The sequence below is a fragment of the Equus asinus genome, chromosome 11 (assembly GCF_041296235.1).
Source record: "Equus asinus isolate D_3611 breed Donkey chromosome 11, EquAss-T2T_v2, whole genome shotgun sequence".
NCBI classification, from domain to species: Eukaryota; Metazoa; Chordata; class Mammalia; order Perissodactyla; family Equidae; genus Equus; species Equus asinus.
In genome coordinates this window covers 5497982-5503981 of record NC_091800.1, presented here as the reverse complement: position 1 = coordinate 5503981, position 6000 = coordinate 5497982, and the positions used below count along the sequence as shown (strand labels likewise).

At 37.4% G+C, this 6000-nt stretch overlaps 1 long non-coding RNA gene across 1 annotated transcript in view; it reads right to left on the bottom strand.

The window, feature by feature from the left end:
* Positions 1 to 481: 481 nt before the first annotated feature.
* Positions 482 to 6000, bottom strand: part of LOC123288898 (uncharacterized) — a 42369-nt gene continuing 36850 nt past the window's right edge. The window contains exon 6 of the long non-coding RNA XR_006532503.2: positions 482 to 3769. This is a non-coding gene — a long non-coding RNA (uncharacterized lncRNA). The remainder of the gene's footprint in view (positions 3770 to 6000) is intronic.

Sequence of the window (6000 nt, the reverse complement as noted above, 5' to 3'; positions counted from 1 at the left end):
AAAATGGACAGTAAAGAGCTCATAAAGCTATTAGAAAATTACTAGATCAGAACCTTTATGTTCTTAATTTATGAATAATTCTAGGAGTCTTTGATAGTTTCTATATCCACAGAAGATTGACAGTAACAAATTGGGATACTTAAAATTGTAGGAAAGATACATGGGGAAAAAGTACAAAATCTAGACAATTTTCAAAAGGTTCAGCAAATCTCTCCCTTTAGATTTGGGAGAAATAGCCTCCTACCTGACTAGACTTCTAGAGTGTCACTGCATCAGATGCAATATAATAACTGGTAAGCATAACTGGGACCTCAAGTTGTAAAGAAAACTTTGTGTTCAGAAATATTCTAGAGCAAAATGGTGTTGTTAGTCTTATACCATTTCCTTTTATTCAAGGTGTATAGACTGTACCTAAAACTTTATTGTGGGCTCCTAGGAAACACTAAATATGCAATCATATAATCTGGGCTGTGGCTGTGGGTCCCTCTCCCACCTCACTTGCTGTGCAAATTTCTTCTAGAGCTTAGTTAATATAAAATACCTGGGAGGCCAAATCAGTAGTCTTTCGGGGCGGAAATACTTGGGTCCGTATGGTTTGATGAGGCTATGAGTGCCAGGACTGTTGTGGATAGCATTGATTCCGATAACGGGATAATCCACAGACAATACGTAGAACTTCACTGCATCTATGTTTTCAGACATAGTGAATTCTTTTTGGAAATGTGGCAGCAATGTGTTAGGCGTAGTCCCAGCTGGAGGCAGATGTGAGAGTCAGAGTAACACAGAAAATGTGGATCCAAAGAGAAATACCAAATTCCCTTAGGAAAAAAAACGAGTTGTGTTATCTTGGCACAGAATCCGATCTAGGTGGAGTCTTCAAAGACCTGTGGAAATTACTAACAGTAAGATTTTGGATTTCTACAGATTAAACCTCAGAATATAAAAATACAGTCCATGCCTTCCTTCTTCACTCCATAAGATAGGACTCTTGTTGGCAAAAAGCACACTGAAATGAGATTCGGGATTTCTTTATTTAGAAGTGTGAAAATGAGATTTCCAGAGCTTAGACAGAATATTAGAGTATTGCTGATGAATGTTACCAAGAAAAGCTCCCTATATTAGAGAGAAGTTCCAAAGTACTGGACATTCTGAATATTATTCACCAGGGTTTGACCTTTTACAACCACCTAAAACTGAACCCAAACAAAAACTAGAAACCCAGCTGGGGAAAAAATGGAAAAACAAATACAAGGGCACAAATGTAAAAGGAACGCAAAAGTAATACATTATTTGTCCAAGACTCATTTTGGAGCAGAAATAGGGCTATTTCTATGGATTTGAAGATCTTTCAAAATAACAGTTGCAAATTTCATGTCACTATCTCATTCCCTTCAAACCTTAACACCTATCAAAGAGCCTTGCCAGTTTCCATCGAAGCACAACAGAGACCTCACTCTCCTTAAAGCTAAGCCAAGATCTGGTCTTCTGACTTGAACGTCCGCATCGGCGATGCTGCCAAAAGTCTTAGGGCCTTGGAACCTCTGACAGATGCGTCCTGATTTCCCCTGGATTGTGTTTTTTAGTCCTCTTCCATGGGAGCAAATATATTCTTCTGGTGCTTGAAGTAAATGACCCTCCACCCTTAAGACAGCTAGGTGTAAAAAACATGTTATTTTGCTACACCGTACCTTCAGTTTGGTAATAATAGGAAAAAAACTGTGATTCTGACATTGAAAAGAAAAAGGTTGATTTGTGACTCATGAAATACAAAAGAAAGAATGCTTAAGGAAATGGTTTTGAAGATGCGATGTCCTGACGTATTTAAATGTCATGGATAAGGTGAGCAGGAGGTCTTGTGGAGTTAAAAAGGAAATTCATTCCTCTTTCTCTGGTTTTCAGTTTCAACAAGATCTAGAGGAAAACACCAGACACTCATAGTAGGAGGTTTTCACAGGAACTGCCAGCGGTTCGTTCTCCCATGGTCTAGTACTGTTATTGACTAGAGTTGTCTTAACATCCAACATGCCACTTCTTTGGGAGTAAAATGCCATACTGCAAGAAAATTTTCAAATTAAAAATACATATCCCTTTCTAAAATTGTGCCTGGCTAAATCTTTTTATAACAGAAAAATTCATGTTCTAATATAATATAAAGCTCCAATAACTTTTCATGAGGAAATCCAAGAATAGTACGTTGAGCAAAGCGCTTGGGTGAAAGCTCGAGTCAGCTGGGTTAGAGAGGAGTACTTTTCCCCTCTGACGGCAGAGATGGACCAGATCAAAGGCGACTTAAGTTTCTATTAGAAACGGTCTAGCCTCTGGGTAGAAATACGTCCATTATATACAGATTGTTTTGCAGACTCTACCCACATTGGAAAAGCGTTTAGCATTGCTCAGAACCAGAGCCCGAGCCATTCGTATGCGTGTGCATTTTTGCTAAAGTAACGTGTGCTCATATTTAAAAATAAAATAATTCAGAGTGCTTAAAATTGAAAGCAAGAATGCCTGTCTCCTGCACACCCCGCTCAGCACTGCTCCTAAAGAGGCAGCCGCTATCAACGGTGTTGGTAGTTTTTTGGGTGAGGACCTCCACTTCTCTAAAAATATGGACTTTCTATGTCCCCAATTCTTGGTTGATTGATTTTACCCATTGGCTTGCTATGATGGCAGATGAAGTTTTAACTTACCTAAACTCCCAACAAAGTGCTAGTTCTATTTTAATTCCTCCACCAGTTACCTTTGTGACATTAGATAACGCCTGCTTACTTCTTCTGGTTCTTCCTAAGTCTCTCTGAGTGCCGTTTCAGCACCCACCCGAGCTTCTAAGGACAGAACAGTAGGCAGTGCTATACCTCTGGGCGAGAAGCAAGTCAGCGGTGGAGCCTCAGTAGCCAGTCCGTCCAGGTTTCTGCTTCTGAATCATAGAAACCCTGTGACACATGACAGTTGGATTCATTATATAGCTACCAACCTTTAGCAAGTTTGTAAAAAAAAGATGAATTATCCTGTAAATGAAGAAGTAACAGGCCTCAGCTTGCTGCCAAGGGGCCGGGCAATGTAGTCTCCACTGGTGCCTGGCCAAAACCTGGGTGTTCTGCCGATGAGGAAGGGAAGAAGAGAGGCCAGGAACAATTAGAGATCTTTGTACCTCCTCTTTCTCCTGAGTCACCTTCAACTATCTTTAGACAGTTCTTCACATCAGAAAATTCTTATTTATATTCTGAAAGAAAAAAAAGAAAGGTCTCCACCAATTCTCTGTGTAGTTAGAGTCATTTCAACTCATCACGGCAAGTGGCATTCTCCTTCCTGTGACACTGATTTGATAAGAGTATGACGTATGCTTGCTCTCATGAAGTTTTCTGGTTCTGTAATCGTCAGTCACTTGGAACTGACTGATTCTGCCTTAACGATCCATGTCACTGTCCTGTGAACACGTCAGTCTGTCTACATCCACTTTAATGTGTGGATTGTGAAGTGTCTTCTAGACAAAATTCTGCCATTAATAAATTGTATGGCCTTGGGCATGTCACTTAAGCTCTCTGAGCCTTGGTGTCTTCATACATAATATGATTGTTTTTGAATGTCCAAGAGTAACACATAAAATTGGAGAATATAGCATCTTAAAAGTGGAAAAAATCTCGAAAGTCTTAAAATTCCATCTGTTTCCAAATGCGTGAATCCTTCCCCAGTATCCCCGAAACATGTCAGTTCATGCTTGAATTCTTGTAGTAACAAGGAATTGAAAACAAAGCTTCAGGTGTGGTCTGATCTGAGTAGAGAAACAGTGGGATTATTAACACCCTTCATCTTGATACTGTTTTTCTATTTAAAAAACCTAAGTTTGCATTATATTCATATGTATTTTTTGGCTGCTACATCATCCTTTTGACTCATATGGTACTTGTGGTCACAGAAAATCATGAGAGTTACACACACACAGATCCTTTCTACCACATTCTGAACTTAATCTTTTCCCCCCAAATACAACTGCTTGATTTTTGTTTTCTAAGTTGTTTGTTGCTTTTGTCATTGATTTCCAGATCAAACGATTAATTTAGGTTCATTGTGAAAAAAAAAAAATCTGAAAGCTACAATAGGAAGTGAAAATCAACTACAATTCCAACCTGGAATGTACCACTGTTATATTCTCGTGAATATCACTTCAAATGTTTTTCTCCTATATGTGTATCTATTTTTCTGTCAACGCACATGTATTCATTCATACATGTAGACACACACATACATACACACACATCAAATTATGGCACGTTTGGCTGCAGATAGGAGAAAAGCCCATTTAAGTAAATTGATTTAATCGATGAAGGGAATCTTGAGTGTTTGTGGATCGAAGTCCAGAGGTGGGGAGGCTTTGAGGGGTGACTGAGGCAGTGGCTTGGCGATGTCTTTGAGGACTTGCCTGTATTCTGTTTCTCCACTCTAATTTCTCTGGCATCAGCCTCACCAAAGCTTTCCCTTTCTCTTATGATATCGGGACGGGTCCCAAGAACTACTGGGGACAGATGTGTGCATATCCATATTCAAAGAGATGGATTGAGAGCCATTTCTGGAAGTTTTTTCAGGAGAGCAAAGAATTATCATTATTACAAGCTTCCAGCAAACATATTCTCCCATCTCACTGGCCTGAAAGGAGTTACTTGTCCGCTTCTGAATCACTCATTGTAGCCAGGTGATGGATTACACTGATCAGTGTAGGCCTCATCAACTACTCCACTCCTAGGGCCAGAGGTGGAATTAGCCTCTTCCGAACTCACAGGCTCCAGTGAAAAAGGTATAAATATATGTATGTGTATGTATGTATGTGTGTATCCCTTTTAGATAGGCAGGTGAATAGATGAATGAATGGATGAATAGATAGATAGAAAGATGGCCAGATGTGATAGACATAGATAGAATAAAATTAAACAAGTTGTTTTATAATCTGATTTTCAGTAACCATATTCTATGAACATATTGCATGTCAGTTCTCAGATTCTTGCATCTTTTTAAATGGATAAATAATATCTCGGTATGATCATGACTAATGGTTTTAATCAGCCTCCTATTATTGAACGATTAGGATATTTTTAATTTTTTCTAGCCTATGTACAATGCTGAAATAACGTTTGCACATGAATTACAGCATAATCATCTGCTTTTTTCCCTTGACAAATTTCTTTAAATATAATTTCTGAGTAAAAGGACAAGAAAATATAAAATTTCAAGACATTTGACCAGATTGCTTTCCAAGAAGGCTACGTACATTTATTCTCCTGCCAATATCATATTAAACTGCTCACTTTGACACATATTTCACACAAAAACATTTTTTAATACATTTTATATAATCTTTACCCTAAAAGTCTAACGGGGATGAGTGGGAATTGATAACCACTCTGCATTTATCTTGCAATTGTATTTTTATGAGTGGGGTTGAGCTTTGGAACATATATGGTTGTCTAGTCTATTTTTTCTTTTGCCTATTTTTCTATTCAAGTGCTCATATTTTATATAAATTTGTAAATGTTTTGTAAATGTTTACCTTCCACAATATTTGCTGTACGTGAATTATTCCTTATTGTTCCTTCAACTTTATTCTGGTGTTTTTGCCGTATGAAGTTAAAACGTAGCAATGTAATCAAGTCTGTTACTGTTTTCACATTTTAGGAGATTTTTAAGTCTGAAGTAAGTAGGAACCCAAATATTTTTTACCATCTCCATAGTGTTCCTAATATGTTTATCTAGTGATTTAAAATGTCATCTACACACTTCAGAACACTGACAAAGTATTTTTTTCAAAAAATGATGCTGGGTACCTGGAAAATAAATATATTCTTACCTCAAAATTTACCTCAGAATAACTTTTAGAAAAATCAAACATTTAAATGTAAAAAATAAATAATAAATAAATTGAAAGAAACATGGAAGATGTTTTTAAAATCTTAAATTAAGAAAGATATTCAAATATAATATAAACCCTGAAGCCAATAAAGAAGAATTTGA